The 21,364-nt window shown below is 49.6% G+C and overlaps 1 protein-coding gene and 1 long non-coding RNA gene across 20 annotated transcripts in view; both read right to left on the bottom strand.

Moving 5' to 3' along the window:
- Window positions 1-21,364, bottom strand: part of SLIT3 (slit guidance ligand 3) — a 914,676-nt gene that overhangs the window by 301,713 nt on the left and 591,599 nt on the right. The window lies entirely within an intron of this gene.
- LOC146395638 (uncharacterized) lies at window positions 4,532-11,953 on the bottom strand. Its single transcript, XR_014830876.1, has 2 exons — window positions 7,956-11,953; window positions 4,532-6,720 (listed from the first exon to the last, which is right to left on the bottom strand). It is a non-coding gene; the product is annotated as an uncharacterized LOC146395638 (long non-coding RNA).

The following is a 21,364-nucleotide window of genomic DNA, read 5'->3' as shown; positions in this document are numbered from 1 at the left end:
TGGGTCAGTTTGGGACTCATCTTCCTGAGCTCTCAAGGGAGAAGAGTGTGGACCGGGTCAGCAGCTCCCACGCCTGGATGTTCTTCAGACTCCTCGGTGGAGCTTGTTAAAAACACAGATGCCTCCGACCCCACCCATTATCTCAGAACTTCCTGGGATGACGCTTGAGTATCTGTATTTTTCATCAGCATTTTGGGAGTCCCTGGGCAAGAGAGATGCTCCTGGGAGATGGTCTTCCCCTGCGGGAGTTCCGAGGCTCTGCAGCCCTGCTTTTAACCCTGAGTGCACCTGACTCCGTTCGAGTGAGCTACACTTTCCTCCCAATAATATATCCATGGAGCACAGGGCACAGGAAGTCCTGGCAGTCACAGGGACCGCTCAGCAGCTCCACAGTCTTTTCGAGAGGAGCCACACGAGGGGAAATACAAAGCAGTGGGGTCGTGGATGAAGGCTCCTATCTGCAGTATGTCCCCCACCTACGGCTCCATGAAACTCTAATCTCTGAAACACATCGCGAGCATGTTCTTGCTCTTGTTAGAGCCAGAACATCCTCTGGGGGAAGGCTTCCTTTGAGAGTCCTCCGAAAGCATGTGACTGTATACACATGAGGCCAGAAATAGCAGACCAGACTGGGGAAAGAACACCAAAAGCTAAATGCCACAGTGGCGGAGAATCACTGCTGGGGTGAGGTACAGAAGTCCGCATGTAACTCAAAGTCATGGCTAGCTAAAACTACCCCTGAAAATTCCTTAAATCCCCCATAAAATACCACACTGGATGGCCCTGCATATGCTGCTCTGTATAGTAATAGCTACATGCTAATAAGTAAGAGACGGTGGAGACTTTTTCTTAAAGGGCCAGAGAGTATTTGAGGTTTTGTGGATCATACAGTGTTTGTGACAACTCCCTGGTTCTGCTGTGGTCGCCAGAAAGCAGCCACAGACATGAATGAGTGAGCATGGCTGTGTTCCAATAAAACTTTGTTAACAAGAACAGGCAGTGGGCCAGTCTTGGCCTTGGGACCAATTCTCCGAGCCATATTTTGTCCCCCCTCTGCTATAGAATATAATAGAGGGAAGAGCCTATTTAAAAAAAAATCTGTCCTCAACCTTTACCAAACAAGGATGTGGGGTAGGAGAGAGAGGAATGGATTCATGTTTTCCATCTCAGGCTCACCGGGGCACATACCTGGACCAGAATGGCAGGTGGAATCACCCAATATGACAGGATGAATTGGCCTCTCGTTCCTCAGCACCCAGAGCTGAATTCCATAAGCTATCACCCTTCACAACCAATATAGAAATAGGAAAACCCCAAGTCTGTTTACTTATTTCTAATTTCCATGAGTTATGCCGCATCCCAGAGGTTTAGACTACGGCACGTCTAAATCATGCCTGGCAGCGAGGGGGCAACGGGAGAAAACTCACTGCTATCCCTTCATTTGGAAAACGGATGTCGCCAGGAGAAAAATCCGCCCCAGGCAGGGCAGCTGTGGGTGTGGGAGAGAGCAGCAGGGGCTTTCTGATTGCCAACATTCGGCGAGAGGAGAGCGCCACTCTGTTTGTTTTTGTAATGGTCACAGTGCAGAAGCTCTTGTGAAAAGGCTTTCACATACTTGGCGTCGTATTTAAGGCAGAGTGACTTAATGTCAACACTGGTTAGAGGAAGAAGTGATTCCCAGCTGTGAACAGTGCTTATTAGGGAACATATCATTTCAGACAATAGGAAAGAGCCGCACCATTTGACGGGAAAGTCCAAGCAATGAGCTCCTGGCTTACTCCTTAGAGAAGGGAGCCCTCGTTGATAACAAGGGCTTTCTGCTGACCTGTAGGCTGACCCGTACGCTGACCCGTACGCTCACCTGTACGCTGACCCCTGCCTGGCCTGCCCTGATCTGTCCCTCTGTTTACACCTGTAAGACCATTTCACAGAGAGAGACCTCCACCAAAGGCAGATGCAGAGCCCAGAGTCAAGAGACCCACGACTTAAGTTCACAGGTGCACATGGCTTTTAAGGACGTGGGCGATGCACACACAGCCCCGAGAGAGGTTGGGGAAGGTCCTCTTCCCTGCTCCCCCTGACCCCCGTCTTCCAAGCTCCACACCAGGAGAGCCACCTTGCCTCCCTGCTCAAACCTGTCTTGAATTTCCTGCTGTATCCTGGAGAGGTAGGAGGCAGCTCCAAAGAGTTGGGAAATAGATTTAATGAGAAATATTCCCCCAAAGTTCCCAAATGCTGTGGGTTATAAATGAGGCCATGAATCACGGGGCCGCCTGTAATATTTTATAAGTGGTGTTGGAAAACCGCTTCTAATAAACTTGGGAGAAGATGGATCACCTTTCTGAAAAAGCAAAAAGGGATGTTGGAGGCATAACTATATGCAAAGACCATATAGTTAAGAAGCAAGGCCCCGTTTCCCTCTCCCTCTGGCATCCCCAGCCCTCCAGCTGTAAGAGCTTTATTACTGGGGCTCAGCACACGTTTACATTTCAGGCGGACTGTGGGCACCAACGTCACATCTGTTCTTACTTCCCCCACGTGGCCGCATTCCTCCCCCCATCACCCCCGGACGTTCCGGCAAACATCTCTCCTCCCGTCTCGGAGGCCTGAGGGCTGACTGTGTGGGGAGCAGGAGGAAGAGGAGGAAGGAGGGCGGGAGAAGGGGGCAGAGGATGAGAAAAATGGCCAAAAGGGTAGAAGAGAATGAAAAGCCTAAAAAAGGACACCAAAAGGACAGAGAAAATATCACAAAGAAGGAAGACAAGAGAAAGGACAGTGAGACAAAAAAAAAAAAAAAAAAAAAAAAAAAAAGAGGCGTTCCCTGGGGGCTCAGTGGGTTAAGGATCCGGGCTTACCACTGCTGTGGCCAGGGCTGCTGCTGTGGTGTGGGTTCAGTCCCTGGCCTGGGAACTTCCGCATGCCAGGGGCGTGGCCGAACAAAACCAACCAAAGAGAGTGGGAAAAAACGAGAGGGAGCAAAGTGAAGGCGAGGCGAGTCCCCCAGAGAACACGCTTTCTTTCCCGAGAAGCTGATCCACTGGGAGGATTTCTTTGCTCTCACATCTTCCCCGCAGAGATTCAGGCAGAGCCCAAGTGGATTCTTCCCACGGCTGTGGACACTTCCCACTGCGGCGGCTGGGGGCAGAGGGGGCCAACTCTCCTGCATTCATGCAGCGGGCATTTCTGAGGATTTTAAGATGCCCAGGTCATGGGGCTTCTTGTGAGGATTCAGAGAAACAGCAAGTGTTGAGCAGAGGGGCGGCCCCCTAGGAAGGGCTCACGGGCATCTCAGCAGCTATTGTCATCCCAGCTCCTCCTCAAGGAGAGGACAGATGGGTGAGGAAAAGGAGGAAAAAAGAAGTGAGACGATTATCTTTTTTCTTGGCCCGTGTCTACACACGCCAGGTCAGAAACAAACAGCCTGCTCTCATCTACAAGGAAGAACGGCGGCAGGTAAGTGAGATAATTAGTGCGCGGCACCGAGCGGGCCCCCAGGTACATGCAAGCACATCGTAACCCGTTATCACTGATGCAGGGCCCTGCACCTGCACCGAGCAGACGCTTGACATAACCCTGGGGAAGGCGTGCGGGTGCTGTTTGCACACTCACTCCCACATGCTCTTCCGGGCCCTGTAAATTGACTCTCAGCCCAGGGAATTGGGGCCACGGAATCAAACATTCACCATGCACAAAAAGCCCTCATACATAAATATTTATTTGCCCTTCAAAATGTTTTTCCTTCTGCCACCGGCTGAGAACTGAAGAAATGCTATATTTAAGCATCTGAGTTGACGGCTTCTAGAATGCAGCCATAATGGGCCCCCAAATAGGTTTTTTTCCTGTGGAGCTGGAAGCTGAGAAAATTTTCCTTCAAAGGTGTCATTTCTGCTTGGGGGAAACAGGTGTCACTCCAGAGCCCAACAATTCACTGAAAATGGTCTTATTCTAGACGATCAAGCGGACGAAGGAGGGAGGCTGGGAGGGAGCTAGGAGGCTTTGGCGATTGCTTCCCCAAAGGAGTTGGCCTCGGGCAGGGTCCTCAACCCCCTGGGCCCTAAATGCTCATCCATAAACTGCCAAGAATTCTGACTGGGCCAGGCTGGAAGGGGCACAGAGAAGAGACACAAATAAGAGAACTGTGTCTGGCACACAAGGTTCTCCGTCAATGTTAGTTAGCTATTACTATTTTATTTTATTTTTTTGTCTTTTTTAGGGCTGCACCCAAGGCATACAGAGGTTCCCAGGCTAGGGGTCAAATCGGAGCTGTCGCTGCCGGCCTACGCCAGAGCCACAGCAATGCGGGATCTGAGCCGCATCTGCGACCTACACCACAGCTCACAGCAACGCTGGATCCTTAACCCACTGAGCAAGGCCAGGGCTCGAACCCACAACCTCATGGTTCCTAGTCGGATTCGTTAACCACTGAGCCACGACGGGAACTCCAGGCTGGCCAGATCTTCTAATTTCCCAGCAAAACAAAGACTCTGGGCCCCTTCTCTCTTCATCCTCCTTTCCTTCCTTTCTTCCTTCCTTTTTCTTTTTTTTCTTTTTATGCTGGCATCTGTGGCAAATGGATGTTCCTGGGCTAGGGGTTCAATCAGAGTTGCAGCTGCAGGCCTGCACCACAGCCACAGCCCAGCAAGGCCAGATCTGCGCTGGCAGCTTGTGGCACCTTGTGGCAAAGCTGGATTCTTAACCCACTGGATTCTTAACCCCGCATCCTCATGGACACTATGTTGGGTTCTTAACCCACTGAGCCACAGTGGGAACTCCAGACTCTGGGTTTCTTGTGGCGATGATAACGTAAACAAAAGGCTCATGCACCTGTGTCAGATCTGACCCCAGGTCATCCTGGTTCCTGCCACCTCCTCCACCTCTGCCTCCAAAGACTTTGGAATAGGCTCCGGGTGTTTTGGAGGAAGGCCGGTTCCCCAGCCACACGTCTCCGGCCTCCAAGGGGCCCTCCTAGCCGTCCCCAAGGGTGGGGCCCCGCTCACCAGGTGTTTCCTCTTTAATTCTGATGTGCAGGTTTTAACAAGAGCCATTCATTTATAAGTCTGACATTGTCGGGGGTGGTCTGAATGGCTTCTCAGACTAATACAACGGCTGCCAGAACCCATTAGCAAATCAATCGGGTAGTGTGGCATTTCTGAAAAGAAAATTATTTTTCTCTTTTTGCAGGTTAGACAGCACTGCTCCCTGGAGGCTCCTCCAGGAGGGACGCTTGGTGGCTGCTCTCGCTCAGTTGCGAATACTAATGGTCAGGACCCAACTGCTTCCTGGCCTCCCGCCTCCCTGCCCACAGCCTCAAGGCTGTTTACTAGTTCAGGTAGAAGGCGTTTATTCAGCCCCTTCTTGGGGAGCGGGGGCGGCCAGACCCTGACAGATAGGAGATGCATTGGCCCATGAGCTCTGAATCCGTGGCCCTGACTCCACCCCGGTAGACACCCTCCAGTACTGACCACTTGGCCTGGTGAACGGGGGCATGTGAGGGACAAGCCTGGGAAAGGTCCCCCTCGGACCAAGGTCCCAACCTCTGTTGGGCCCAGAAAGGACACGAAGCTTTGGAATATCGCTGAAGGCTTCAGGGTAAGAGGCAATTTGAGAGACTGTGTGTTGAGATGAGACGAACCAGAGCACCAGGAAGGAAGAAATTGCTAATGATGAGTCTGTTTAAATTTTGCTTTGCGACATGTGATGGAGGCTTCTTTCCTGCCCCTTTTATCCCCTTCCTGTAAATCCCACGGGGGCGTCTCCAGTCTTGGCTAAGACGTCAGGTTTCAGTCTGCTGAATCTGGTCTTAAGTTGACCAAGAAGCAAGAGAGATCAGGCAACATACATCTGGGTTATCTCCATGCAAAAGCGCAGGGGCAGCGGTCTGCTGCTCTAGTGCTACACACACACCAGGGAGCCGCATCATGAAGCCACACCTGCACACGGGCCTGACACCTGCCCCCGCCCTGTGGCAAAATAGAAAGAGCATGTGCCTGGGGATCTGAAAGCCTGAGTTCTAATCCTGGCTCCTGCACTAACTTGCTTGTGACCTCATGCCCCTTAGGTCTGACCCTGGACCTCCGTTCATCCCTCCGTCAATGATGGGGTTGGCCGACATCCCGGAGAGTCAAAGTCTCTCTCAAGAACAGCATCCTGGCTTCGGACTGGCGTTCAAAGCCAGGTGGAGCTCGTCAGGGGAAAGAAAGGCTCTGTCTGGGTTCACATGACTGGCGGCCAAAGCCACGTAAGAAAGCGACCCCCGCCCCACACGTGAAAACCACCCCGGAGAGGCTGCTATTCTACATGGTCTGCAACTTTGTGGGATGAGGTGTCTGTAAGGGGAAGAAAAAGCAAACAATTACACTTGTTTCAATTATGAACGACAACTTGGCAGAGGCCCCACGGCCAGCTGTCTGGAGCAAGGGATCTCTCTGGAATGGAACCTGAGACGGAGGGGGCCAAGAACCCGTCCTAGTGATGTGGGCAGAGGGATTCGAAGCCTGGAGGCCATGGCTGCTTAGTTCTTCGGCAGCCCCCCGGGACCCCAGCTCTGCCTTCCCAGTGCCTCAGAGTCAGCTTGGAGCTGCTTCTCCTCTGTTCAGCTCAGACACAAGGACCCCGGCGGTGGCCTCCCAGCAAGAATAGAGTCAGCTGGGAGTTCCCATGGTGGCTCGGCAGTAACGCACCCAACTAGTATCCATGAGGATGCAGGTTCAATCCCTGGCCCTGCTCAGTGGGTTAAGGATCTGGCATTGCTGCCATGAGCTGTGGTGTACATCACAGATACAGCTCAGATCCGGTGTTGCCATGGCTATGGTGTAGGCTGGCAGCTCCTATTCAACCCCTAGCCCAGGAACTTCCATATGCTGCAGGCGCGGCCCTAAAAAGATAAAAAAAAAATGCAGACAGCTGGCCCGAGGGAGATAATAAGAGCAGGGAACACTGGTGGAGTGCTCTCTCTGTGCCTGGCACCATTAAATATGCTTGAACCCTCGCAACAGTCCTATGGAGCAGGAACTGTTGTTATATCTTCGTTTTAGAGACAAGGGAACTAAGGCACAGAGAGAGGTTAAGGAACTTGCCCGAGGTGACGCGTAGGTAGAAGGCAGAGCCAGGACTCAATCCCAGGCAGTCATATTCCCAAGCCCTTCCTTTTAGCCACATGTTACACTGTTTCCACATGGCTGGTGGCCCTGGAGAGAGTCAAGGACTCTTGCATACTTTCTACACACTTGTTTGAGTGAGTGTCTTCCCTGCTGGATTAGAAACCCTGGGAGAACAGGGGCTATGTCTTGCGTATCCACCACTGTGCCTGTGGATGCCAGCAAGCACACGGCATACAGTAGACGTTAGTAAGCCTCTGATTTATAATGTGGACACAAAGAGGCATGTAAATAAAGTCCAGCAGGCCAGAGTGAAGGAGCAATGCCTCTTCCCCAGCACTGTAAGCTTTCCGAAAAGAAAAAGGTTAAATACATTTGTTAAATGCCCACTTTATGCCAGATATTGCATGAAATGTTTTACACGCTTGGTTTCCTAACACCAAGGGAGGTACAACTTCATACTTCCTGACACATGGGGGAGATTGAGGCTCAGGGAGCTAAAGTAAATTGCCTCAAATCATATAAATTTATTTTATTTTTATTTTTATTTTTCAGGGCTACACCTGTGGCATATGGAAGTTCCCAGGCTAGGGGTCAAATCGGAGCTGGAGCTGCCAGCCTACACCACAGCCATGGCAACACGGGATCCGAGCAGGCTCTGTGATCTATGCCGCTGCTCATGGCAACACCGGATCTTTAACCCATTGGGCAAGGCCAGGGATTGAACCTGCACCCGCATGGACACTATGTTGGTTCTTAACCTACTGAGCCACAACGGGAACTCCCAAATCAGGTAAATTTAAGTGGCAGAGCTGAGATTCAAACTCAGCACTCTCTGACTCTGGAACAATCCCTGACCATGTGTTATTACTAGTGTGAGTCCGAACTTCTATCAGTTCTGGTCAAAGATACCTTCTGAGATTTGGATGGTTTGGTTTGGGAGAAAATAAAGAATCACCACATAGTGTAGTGTAAATAAACATAAAACTGAGTATCAGAAGTTGTGGATTTTAAGCTTGGCACTTAATTTAGCAAGTTTCTGCCCTGTCTGGACCACCTGTAAAACGAGGAGGCTTGAGCAAAGGATCAGTAAAGTGCCTTCTAATATTAATGGTCTATGATTCAGTGGAAGAAACAGAGCCCACAAGAGGGCCAGGAGATGCAGCATGGTCTTGGGGACCTGGGATCAGGTGTTCGCTCTCTGGTCTGAAGGAGGTGATGATAAAGAGAACAGCAATGAGAAGGCAGGTATGATATCCTTAGCTATTTTTTTTTTCCCTAATCTCCCATCTTGCCTGAACCTTGTGAGACTTGTGAGACTTCAAAGCTCTTAAGTCATTCAGATGCTCACTAGCTCAATGGCAGAGACTGCAGGCTGCTTCTTCAGTGTCCCAGATAATGGTAAGACTGAAAGAGAGCACTGACAGTACAAAGCCAGGTTATGACTCTTGAAGGAAACTATGTGTATGTCTAGCAAGGATTTGTAGTCACAGAACCAGAGAAGATTAAAGTCAGACCCCTAGAACAGTAGGAGATATGAATTAGGAGCTCAAAGTGATACTTTGGCCCAAATGGTACTTTTAATAACAAAATGTCAGCTAAACCCCCAAATATCCAGATTTTCTTAGGGGAAAGAAGAAGATCTGAAAAGCATGAGCCTCCTTTCTCACATGATAAATCCTGGATAGAAGTTGAATTGGGTAAGAATCTTGTTATAATAGAAGGAAAGGAAAACCCAAGACAAATACCTGAGATGCCCAGAGGGAGAGCAGAAGGCAAGGTTGGTTAGATTTCGAGCCCAATAAGGTCATCGAGGATCCTGTTTCTTTCTGCATCTCTATTTTCCCTCTGAGATACTAACTTCGTCGTAAGGCTGGCTTCCCTTATGGGGGCAAAATGGTGGATATGGTTCTAGACTTTACCACTGCCTTCTATAGAACTCAGCAGGAATCAGCATGCATGTGTCTCAGAACTTCCAGCAAAGACCCCCGAGCTTTGGGTTGACCGAGTCCCCTTGAACTAACGCCTGTGGCTTTGGGAATACCATTCTGTGGGTTGGCCTAAACCTGGGTGACCTGACTCAATCATGATTACAAGGGGTACAGGCTTCTTCCAATTAGTTTATATCAGTCAGTGGTGTAACACGTGGCTTGAGGTGGGTTCCATCCTAAGCACTTGGCTGCTACCCAGTGGGGGAAGGGCAGGGTTGATGCTGGAGAAACAGCCTTACTCTTCACCAGATCCTGCTGTCTCCCTTGCTGGGTACTTGCTCTCCAATTCACCATGCTCCCCACCACTCCCCATTGCCTGACACCTGGCTCATTTTAGCCATGCTTCCCAGGTATTAGGCAGTGAAGCTAACTCAGGCCCTGCTCTCCCCAACTAAATGCAAGAACATGTAGGTGCCTAGAAACACACAAAAGGCAATGGTTGAGTCGGAATCATTTTATAGATGGTGACGGTAAGGCCCAGGGAACCTGGGACATGCACATTGCACAGTTGCATGTCAGGGAGGAGAGTTGGCTGCAAATGGCATGGCTGAGCCAGTGGGAGAGCCCAGGGAATTTCACTGGCCACTTGGTGGCAAGCTGGATGCAGAATGAAGCTGAATGACTTACTGTCAATCCCACTCAAGAGTTAACTTTCAGTCCATGTATAGATGGAAAGTGATAGAGGAGTCAAGTCAGTTCCATTTTGATGAGCAGAGGTAGCCTTCAATATACACAGGACTGGAGGAAATCCCTGTGCTAGATGTGAAAGCGAGTGCTTTTTTCTGCTGAGGACAGGGATGAATGAACATGAATTGGGTTAAAAGCTCCCACACTCGTTTGTAACAGCATCCACTGCTCAGCAGTTTCAGGAGGTCCTGTTTGGAACGTGGGTGTTTACTGAGCTGAACTGCATGTAAACCTATGAACACCACTTGATGAGTCGAGAGTGGAGTCAGCAAAATTACACATTAATGTATCATGGAAAGAGGACAGTAAGTTTCTAGGATGCTAGGAGGTCAGGAAAGGTGGACACAGGGACCCCCTCTGGAAGATGCTGGGCACCCCTGGAGTGGAGGGGCACTGGACCTGGCTGGGGGTGAACAATGAGATTGGGAATCCAAAAGGGAAGGGGAAGAGGTCCTGGAGCTTCACCAGTTGCCAAAAGTTAACCCGGCTTCAAAAAAAAAAAAAAAAAAAAGGCCACTGCCCTTGGGAAAGATGCTGGACTGAGATGGAGGGCAGGCAGTATGGCTCATGGTAAGAATGTGTCCTAAGCACTGACAGCCTGGGCTGTAAAGATGGATAGTAATCTAATGAGCCTTTGACCTTGAAACATTCAGCTTCTCTCCTGTATAATGAGAGTCAATGGATAATCTATAGCATCTCCTTCCCCTTAGAAAAATCTTCATTCCAGAAAGAACTGTTATCCCTCTCCCCTCCCCTCCCCACTTCCCCTTTCACTGTTAAAATACCCAGCCAGGGACCAATGCATCTTTGGGTAAAATTACTGACAAAGAGGAACCCCCTCTCCGGTAACAGGCTACCATCACCTAAGATGACTCAGGTGTCCACTGCAAGAGGAAACAGAGTGACCCCAAAGTCACTCATTCATTTAAAAAAGCACTGCATTTCATTTCAACCACATACTAGACACTGTCTTAGTGCAAAGATGAACAAATAGAACAAAACAGAAATACAATCAGCACAAAAACGACACACAGACCCCTGCACTGTTTCTTGCTCCAGGACTGATCAGGTGTGTGTGGGGGGGTGGAGAGTGAGCACCAAGATTAATCAACAGTAATCAAAAAACACAAGTAAATATAAAACTAAGGTAGTAATAAATGCTTTGAAAGAGAAACAGAGGGTTATAGGGGTTGAGAAAAGAGAAAATGAACTTATTTAGGAGGCTGGGTGTTTGAGCTGAAAACAAAGTGAAGAAGTATCAGGAAAGAGAGTTTGCATGCAGAGGGAACAGCATGGGCAAAGGTTGTGTAGCAGGAGGAAGCAGGATGGGATGTAGAATCCACAGGTTCAGGGATGTTGGAGAAAAATGCGAGACAACTCCTGGAAAAAAGCCTGAGACCTAAGTGTTAGGACGTTGGGAAAGTTCACCTTTATCTTAGAAGCCATAGGGCACCATGTGAGGTATATGCCTGTGTGTGTGTGTACATATGAGTGAGAGACACATGCACAGAGTCAGAGCTGTGCTTTGAAAAGACGGCTCTGGGGACTGCATGGAGCAGGGGCGGAAAGGTCAGCGAGGTATGATGAGGTCACCGTGCCCCTTGACTCTGCAGAGACCTCCACCGCACAGGACGGAGGTGTTGCAGCATTTTTATTAGGCAGAACGATGGCTTCCGATGCGCTAGAATCCCTGGTGGTTCACCTGCTCCATTTCTGCCCCCACCAGGGATCTCTGGCTAGTTTCAGTACCTACGGGGAATTTCAATACCCCCCAGGGTTCAGGGCACGTCTCTAGAGGCTGGCCACACTGGAGACATGGCTTCCACATGTGGAAAGTACTCCGCTCTTCAGAGAGGACCAGATGGTGCAATTCTGCCTTGAAAATCAAACACACACCCACATGCACGCTCGCGCACGTGCACACACACACACATACACGGTACCCTGAATAACTGTCAGAAACCTTTCCCCTGGACAAATGATGATTTATGGGAGGCTGCTCTATTTCCCGCCTTTCTCTTGCTCTATTTTAGGAGCCTATATCCAGACCATGTGTTTTTGCTTAGCCTGACACATTCCAAGCAAGCTTTCTGTTTTCCATGTACTGGTGAAAGGTCCTCCCTTCAGAAGGAGGAGGAAATAAAGAAAAAAGAAAATGCAAGTCCCTCTGCCCACGTCTTCCCTGGGTGCCTAGAGGAGAGGTCGTTATTTACACACTGGGAGCCCTGGGGACTACCCCCTCCCCACCCGCATCCGGGCAGCCTGAAAAGCTGCTCTCACGGCCAGATGCTGAGGTGCGCCAACAGACACCCCGTGTTTCACCGGAACACCCCACTTCAGGCACGAAGAAAGCTGGAAGGGATGAAAGGTGGCCCCCAATGGCCTGGCGGCTCCTCAGACTCACTGAACACTTTCTGTCCTTTGAATGGCAGCCCTCCCTGCCTGCGATGCTCCCCCTCACAGGGCTGGTTCCTCACCTCCCTCAGGGACTCGGCTGAAATGACACCTCCATCAAGCCACCTCCCTGCCAGGCTGCCCCGTCCATCAAAAGTCTCCCCTGACTTTTATCCCAGCACTCTGTTTCTTTTATGGCAATGATCCCATGACATAATTATGACATTTAGTTCTTTGTGGTTTTGCTTCTTTCTTTCATTTGGGCTAGAGGTGGGCAAATGATGGCCCCTGGACCCAATCCTATTCACTGCCTGGTTTTGTAACTAAAACTGTATTGGAACCCAGTCACTCACTTACTTCTTCCCAGATGCCTAGGGTGGCATTCATGGTACATAGTAGAGGGCACAGTTGAGTTGTTGTGCCAGGGACCAAATGGCTTTCCAGGCCTAAAATATCCACTCTCTGGGCCATTATAGGATTTTGTGTTAGTTCAAACAGTGCATCCCCAGTTTCTAGCCCAGAGTCTGGCCCATAATAGGCACTGGGTAAGTATTTGCTGAGAATCAGTGACAAAAGGATGCCCTGCATTTTTCAACCTCAGATTCTTGGTGGTGTCATTGCTTTGTTTAAGGCTTGTCTCATACTTAGTATGGAGTTGAAAATCAGAAGATAATTTTTGTTCCATCCATAGTAGCCTTAAAAAAGAACAAAAGATAAAGTTTTAAGAGCGAAAAAAAAAAAAAAAAAAACACCACCCCTCAAAGTGGATTTTAGAACAGCAACAAAGCTGTAAATATTAACAATGCTGATTTACGAGGCCACTGAGGGTTGTTCCTCGTTACAATATCAAGGCAGCCTCCAGCGGGCTGGAGAAAAGGGAAAAAAAAAATAATTCATTAGCTTGGTTTTTGTCCAAGTGGGCAAAGACTTCCTGTTGATAAAAAGTGAGCACTTGCGCAAATCTTAATCTAAGAAAGCATTCGGGGAACACTTTTGTAGCGCAACCAAGATTTTAAAAGTCACCCAGTCATGGGAAAATATTAGGAACAATTTCACTGGACTCAGTGATGGGATACCTTGAAAAGTATAATTTGATCAGAAACATCCAATGTGAGCTTATGTAAGGGAGCGCTTAATACCTAGCCTGTTGGAAATAAGTTTCCTCGATAAATTAATACCATGAAAGATAAGAGAGGGGCAGATATTTACATGTACTGCCAGAAAGCCTGGGGCCCAGTTTCCTGTACTACTGGCCAAAAACACATCTGATTAGGAGACTACTGAATACCTAATGCCTCAAACGCACTCATGTCATTTTCTAGGCTGAACAAAAGGTAAGAAGCCAGGTGAATGGCGTGAAGTTGACTTTTTATAAAGAAAGCAAAAGCTGAAATGTACAATCATTCCGTTCAACACAGTCAGCCTTGGAGACTTCTAGTTACCTAGTGGCATTCGTTTCAAATCTTTATGTCCAAATGTAATGGAGGCAAATATTAACATAAACTAGGAGGGACACGGAAGAAATAACAGTCCATCCACGTTGTTCAGCGCTGAGCCACCTGCAGATCAGCAAAGAGGGACCTCTGTTCGGACCTCTGCTCTTCATCACCCACATCACAAGGTACAAGTCCTGACATCCAGCAGAGAAGGCTCTAAAGCGAGGTACCACTGATGCCCCCACCCCCGCTCCCGCAAATAGTCTGGAGATTATAACCAGGCTCAGAGCCAGGACTAGGACGAGGCTGGTGGAAGGACCAGGACATTATTCAAGGAGGCTGCTCATCCCCAGGTACCCACCCCACATTTCCACATCCCCAAGAGTGGAAATGGAGTGGCCCTGGGCACCATGCTTCTCCCACCCTGGTCCAGGCACCTTACTTTTTTTTTTTTGGCTGCATCTGGGGCATGTAGAAGTTCCTGGGCCAGGGACTGAACCCCTGCCACAGCAGCGACCCCAGCCACTGTAGTGACGACGTGGGGTCCTTAACCCATTGCACCACAAAAGAACTCCTCATTTTTTGGTCTCAGAACACCTGAACCCCCCGACACGGATCATTCTCAAAGAAGAGAAACAGAGTTTCATGAAAGAGAAAAATCTTAAAATGATAAATACCTATTAGAGATAAAATGGTTTGAGAATAAAATTAAGGTATAAGCTCATTCTCCTAACGTGTAGGAGATAAGTAACACGCTAATTAGGTGTATGAATCGGCTCACTTTAACAAGGAAAGGTACTACAACACTTTCAGGAAAGCTAAAACGGGAAGAAGAAGTTTGCAACTGTTAATAGCTAAGAAGCAAGCAGCGCTGGGGTGTTTCTCTTTTGACTCTCGGATGTGAACTTGAGAGAGCTATAAAATACTAGATTACTTTGTCCATTCTGGACAGTTTGCAAAATAAATAACTGTGACTCGCATTGCATTTTGATATTAGGTTAGTTCACGAAAACACGACGCATTCTGTCTGCTCAAGCCTGGTCCCTTGTGGCCCCACCCCCTGTGGGCCATCCCAGATGGGCTTTGTGCCAAGAGCACTCTGTCACACCAGTGTTGCAAACTGATATGATACGGCTGCTCTGAGCACAGACCGGATTCCTCTCTGTCACTTACCGGCCCTGCCACCTAACACTTCACTGGCTTCTCGAGGGCAAATCTTCCTCTTGGCTCTGAGTCAGTGCTTCTGGTTTCTAGGTAAATGGCTCAACCATCCCAACTAGAGGGTCCTGTGATGTGTCTAACCTTCCAGACAGTGACCTCACTGTGTCTCCCCTTACCCTGTTTATTAGCTGGGGACACAAGATCTGCCTTCTTTTTCTTTTTTGATTTTTAGGGCTGCAGGTGCGGCATATGGACATTCCCAGACTAGGGGTCAGGTCGGAGCTGTAGCTGCCGGCCTACACCACAGCCACAGCAACGCCAGATCCCAGCTGTGTCTGCGACCGACACCACAGCTCACGGCAACACCAGATCCTTGACCCACAGAGCGAGGCCAGGCATCAAACCCGCATCCTCATGGATACCAGTCGGATTCGTTTCCTCTGCGCCACAACGGGAACTCCCCAGACCTGCCTTCGAAGTCACCCAGTGGGTGAGGTCTCTGACTGAGGATCTCAACAAGGACCAAGGAGCAAGAGCACGTGGGTCCCTTCTCAGAGGCAGCCCCGAGCCTAGGTGCTCGTAAAGAGAAGCTACATGGATTAGGAGATACGGTTGTGAATTTTACTACCTTCTGGGAAAAAACAGGAAACATAAAAGCAAGAGTTTTGTGCCAGATGTAAGAACGAAACCCTCCGGTTATCTGATTAGCATGGGGGCCATGTGCTCCGAATGCCGAACACTGGTAGGTCTTCCCAGGTCAGCCCTCCGTCTCCTCTGGCCGTGGATGCCAGACTGTTACATGCCTGTTGGTCTCAAATGGGACCCAGATGAGGTTCAGTCTTTCTCAGGAATTCGGTGCTTTTCTTTACTTTAAAGCCAGGGTGATTTTCAGAGGAGGAAGACGCCACTTCGGGACCCTGCCTGGAATCATCCGGAAGCAGGCGACAGGGAGGGGCTGCAAGGAGGTCACTGTGATGTCTCTGCCTCCTGGATCACCGTGAGCCTGCTCTGCTTCCACGTGTCAGATCTGACGACAGAATCCGTCTCTCGAGTCTACCTATTAAACCTGACAGGGAGAGAACCTCCCCGTCACTGCCACTGCCCCGATGTTAAATGCATGTGCTTTTATGTCTGATTTCCCCAAATCCACCGCTAGGGGCTCCAGACATCCCCATTGCTTAAACCTGTTCTGCCTGAAGCGTGCTGGCGAGGGCTCCAGGGGGCGTTGGGTTCTGGTGTTCTTGCAAGACTCTCAAATTTTAACAGCACCGACTTTTTTTTTTTTTTTTTTTTATGATGATAGTCTGTGAAAGTGAGGATGGGGAGCAACAGATGCTCGCACTCCCTTCTGGAAGGCATATAAAGTGGGAATGCCTTTCACAATGGGGCAATTTGGCAATCTAGCTCCAAAGTTCTTCATGTGTGCATAACCTCTTATTGAGAGAGTCTACTTGGGAGGAAAGAGTCTGACAAAGGCAGCAACATGATATGTACAGGGCTCTTCACTGGAGCACTGTTGATGATGGAAAAAACAAAACAACCAAAAACTGGAAACCACCTAAACATCCCAACTTTAGGAGCTGGATGTCAGGGACGTCCACTACCCTGGAAGACCAAGAGCCACTTAAAAGGACGATTTATTCATCAACTTAGATGAACGCTCTGTGTATATTTTTAAGTGTAAAGGGAGGTTTCCAAGGACTATACGGAGTGTAACCTAATGTGTGTGTGTGTGTGAGAGAGAGAGAGAGACAGAGAGAGAGAGAAGGTCTGGAGAAAATGGCATCTAAATGTTAATACTGACCACGCGTAAACGATTTTCATTTTTTTGGCTTCTCTGCAATTTTTCTACAAAAAGCATATAACACTTGTGCAATAACTAAAACATCCTCACCTGCCTCTGGCACCCCCATCTCAAACCTGCGAGGGGTTTTCCGTGACCTCAGTTCACCTGTCTCTCTGGCTCTCCTGCCCGGGGCGAGATATCGGATGTGGTTGGCCTTCCTCTGCAGGAGGAACAGCGTGCTGCTTTCCCACTTTGCTTCCTCCCACGGCCAAGCCGGTGGAAAAGATGAGGTCTGCACTCTCAGACCCTCTCTCTCCTCCTGCGAGCCTCCCCAGCTGGCATCCGGCTCCTCGTCCCCAGCCTTGCTCACCTGCTCTGGCAGGTGTTCAAATTCCTTCCTCACTGCACTCCCCAAGCCTTGGAAAAGAGAGTGGGTTTTTCAGATTCCTTGCCACCCTCCTCCATGGACATAAAGAATTCGTTCTCTCTCCCCACCCGCTGAATATGGCATTCTTTTCCTCCCAGCCTGTCTCCTCCTCTGCTTGCCCAGGTCAGCGGAGCTGGGGATGCAGCTCATCACCATCATTATCAGCCGGCTCTCCCACCCTCTGCTTCCCCCCAAGCCCGTACTCCACCGTGACTCTTCTTGGGTCTCCCGCCACAACCTGTAAATCTTCTTTGCCTCTCCTGTAACCCTGGAATTTCAAACTCTTCTCATTCCAAATATGGCTGGGGTGGGAGCTCCAGCCTCCACACGTGGACAGCAGCAGGATCCCATCCCTGTCATCACCTGGCAGACACCAGCCTTCCCTGCCAGCATTGTCAACAGCATCCTCGGAAACTCTGGAAGGTATCTTCGGACTTGGCTCTGCCGAGTGCGTTATAAAGGAAATTTTTCTGCAGACCCAACTGTCTAGGCTTTTGAAGGGCTTGTCTTCAAGGAGCAGAAAACCTCCCTGGGGAGGTAGGACATAAACCTCAACTTGCTCACCTACAGCAATGCAGCTCGCACCTCACTGTCAACCCAACAGACCTTCCTAAAGCTAGAGTACCTTCTCTGTTTACCAAATCTATCTCCTACGTCACAGTGTCATGGCTATACTACCTCTGAAGGTCTTTGCCCCACAGATCACGACTTCCTACACGAAACTCAGGAGATGTAGAGGCTTTGACCCAGCCAGCCTTAGGTTTGTCTTAGTTCTGACTCTTTCTAGCTGTGTGCCCTTGGGCAAGTCATTCTACCTCTCTGATCTTCCTCTACAAAATCAGGACCACAATGTCTGCTGTGTGCTGGTGTTTTTAGAAGCCAGAGATAACCGAGTTGGAGCCTATAATTGGGGCTTTGCTTTCCTGGTCTAGAGAACTTTTATTCAGAAGAAAATCCAGAGCCCATTCTCCTTTCAAGAGACATCACACTTGAAATAATAATAATAATCATTAATCATTAGGATGCAGAGTCATTTTCATCTCTACCAGCGGGGAAAACAAAGTCATATGAGAAATGAAATGAAAGAACTGTTGTGGTAGTTTTGTGTTTGGGTTTATCTTACCCCTGCCCGTTTTCTCTTTCAACAGACACAGTGGAAGCAGTTCAATGAGCTCAGCCTGAACTGAGCTCAGCCTGCATGCAGACAAGCAGGGAGTCAGGTTTAGGTTGTGATGAATAAATTAGACAGAGGGTTTTGGCTTTAATTTTCTCCTGGGTTGACGTGTTATACCTTGGGCTGTGCCACTGACTGCCCAGGCGCCGGGTTCAACTGGACAAAAATAGACCCTGTTAACCTGTGTCATCTGCGGCCGTAGGCGGGTGCGCTGTTGGCTTCTGCATCACCTGCAGCAGCGGGCTTTGTCAGTTTGCTTTGTTTTCCTCCTGTGCAGGGAAAAACGGCAGCAGGAAGAGAAGCCCCTGCTCCTCTGGGTCGTCCTGAGCACAGACATCAGCTCTCCTCCAGAAAAGCAGCTGATAGGGCCGCCCCGCTCCATCTGGCTGATACACGCAAACACATCTAGATGGTTTTCTGACACGTTAGGAGTTGACAGCTTGATAAATGGGAAGGAGGCTCCCTGAATTGGTCTGTGACAGGTGCGGTTTCCATGACTTGCTCTCCTTCCCCGTAGCAGCCCCAGCTCCTGGCGGCGAGGAGGGGCGTGCGTAGCTCAGGGTCTGGACCGTCCTCGAAACACATTTCTCATCGGGATGGAAGATTAGCTGACACCCTAAGTCTTCCTCGCCATCCTTCCCTTTAAAAACAAGACACCCCCCCCAAAGAAAACCCCTACCCCCAAACAAAAAGAAATTCTTCTGAATAGAACTGCGTAAGAAAACCCAGAGCAGAATCTCTGTAGACTTTTGTCTCCAAGTTACACTTCTTACAGCTGTCCTGGCACGTGAGAGTATGTTTCGGTGCATAACCTCAAATTCACTCTTGCACCCTCATCTGTTACTTTCCATGCAGTTTTTTAATTCCCACTCCTAAGCCGGAGGCACCTGTTTCTTATAGTAATGCAAAGCCAACAGTCACCACTTCCCCACTTCCCGGCTATGTGACCTTGGGAAAGTTCCATCACCTCGCTAGGCCTCAGGTTCCTCATCTGCAAAAGGAGGAGTCATTCCTTCAGCAAGTATTTACTGAGTACTTATTTTGTGCCAGGCATTTTCTAGGCATCACATCTGTGCCAGTGCATCACAGCCCAATAAGCCACTCACATGCAAAGGGCCTGTGTCCTGGGGGACCATCCCAGGAGCCACCTCCTTTCTGTAGTCACCCAACAATTACTGAACACCTCCTATGGGCCAGACCCCACTCAAGATGCTGATGGGTCAACAGTTGAAAAGGCAAGTCTCCTGCCCTCAGGGAGCTTAGGTCTGTCTAGAAATCTGGAGGGATGGATTGAAATGAGTTGAGGAAAGATGCTCAGGATGCCTGGCCTGCTGCAAGTGTGCCCTGTGTGGTGACCCTTGCTCTGAGCATCAGCATCTTCGTCACTGCCACGTGCCAATCACCTGCGACCACAAAGCAGTTTGTCCCTACCCTGGCTTTGGACACAGGGCTCTCTCGTGCTCTATGTCAGCCTTAGACACCCGGGTGGCTGGGCGAGTCTAGCCGGTGAGGATGAGCTGGCCAGGTAATTGGAAGTTCTGCTGCACTGCAGGGAGCAGAGGGTCAGTTCCTCCATGCCGCTGCCTGCATGGCTGTAGTTAATGCAAGCTAAAATCGATTTGGAGTTTTTCTTAGCCTCGACATTCTTTCCCATCTCGAACCTAGAACCACAGGATTCATAACTGCACCTCATAGTCAAATTTCAACTTAAGCAGCCATAATTCCTGCTCCCCAGGAAATCTGTTTGCAATCACAAAGAAGTGGATTTTTTTTTTTTTTTTTTTGGTCTTTTTAGGGCCACACCCATGGCATGTGGAAGTTCCCAGGCTAGGGGTGGAATCGGAGCTACAGCTGCCGGCCTATACCACAGCCACAGCAGCACCAGATCCTTAACCCACGGAGTAAGGCTGGGGATCAAACCTTCGTCCTCCTGGATACTAGTCAGATTCTTTTCCACTGTGTCACAGTGGGAACTCCAGAAGTGGATTTTATTTTTAATAAAAAGTGTTCAATAAATCTCTGTGGAAATGAAGGCACAACAAACAAGTAAGCAGAAAAGCAGGGCATCCCAGAGCCCTCTGCTCCCTAGAAATGTCTATTCTGAAGTTCTTCTTTGCCCGGTGGGGTACCTCCAGAGAGACCCCCTTTCACCTTCTCTTCCACCCTCCCTCTCCCAAGCATCTTCCCAGGATAAGCTGTCCCAGGTTCCAGGACTATCTCAGGGAATGAAAGAACCGAAGCCCTGCCCTCCTGGACTTCTCCTTGGGGACACAGCGCTCACATATGACTACATCTAAACTAACTGCCCCAAAACTGCAGAGTAAGATAAATGCTACGTAGGATATAATCACAGTGATGGGGGCAGAAAGTATTGGGAGAAGGTCACAGGAGATGGGCTTCCAGGAAGTCCAGAGAGACTTCTGGCGACCCTTGAGCTGAGATTTGAAGTATGGGCAGCATCCCGTGATGCAAAGACCTCAAAGGGCATTCCTGGCAGAGGAGGGGACCGTTTTCTCCCGGTGGATTGCAAGAGAGGTGAGCAAGAGGCAGAGATGAGTCTAGGCTGAGGTTGGGCAGGGAAGGAGGAGGCCAGGCACGCATGACCTTGTGGGACCAGGTGAGGACTTTGATCCAACCTGGGCTGCTGGATGGACTGAAGGGGGGAGCAGAGTTTGTGAGTTGGGGAGGGGAGGGGAGGGAAATCAGGGCATTTGCAGAATGACTCCTAGGTTTCTGGCTGCAGCCACTGGGTGGGTTAATGTGGACCCTTTTTCCAAGTCTGCTTTAGGGAGATATTGGTCAAGATGCCCTTGATCTTCTGCTCGGATCTCTGTTTCCCCACTTGTTAAGTGAGTACCTTCTGAAAAGGCACATCACCTCTTGGAGCCTCGGTTTCTCTACCTGTAAAAGTGGTGGGATAACATCTGCCTTCAGGAATGCTGTGGGGACCGAGCGAGCAGCCTACAGCATTCCTACAGGCAGATGTTATCACACCACGGAGGACTTCTGTGAGGCACCGGGTGCGGGAGGTACACACAACGAGGTTCCCTGAGAGCTGGCGTCCTTCTCTTTCCCTTGGCTGTCTGCTGTAGACGCGTACCTGAGCCTGCCTGCTTTTGCCCAGAGTGTGCTTGTCCGCTGGGTGTGAGCAGCATGCAACATCTCACTCACACTTGGGGGCAGCTGTTGTCACTCTGCTCTCTCCTCCCAT

This window comes from Sus scrofa, chromosome 16, assembly GCF_054392235.1.
Source record: "Sus scrofa isolate SSC_HxYL_T2T_F1_AM1 chromosome 16, Sscrofa_HxYL_maternal_Yorkshire_Landrace_v2.0, whole genome shotgun sequence".
Taxonomy (NCBI): domain Eukaryota; kingdom Metazoa; phylum Chordata; class Mammalia; order Artiodactyla; family Suidae; genus Sus; species Sus scrofa.
The sequence above is the reverse complement of the archived record's forward strand: the minus strand, read 5'-3'. Positions and strand labels throughout refer to the sequence as shown.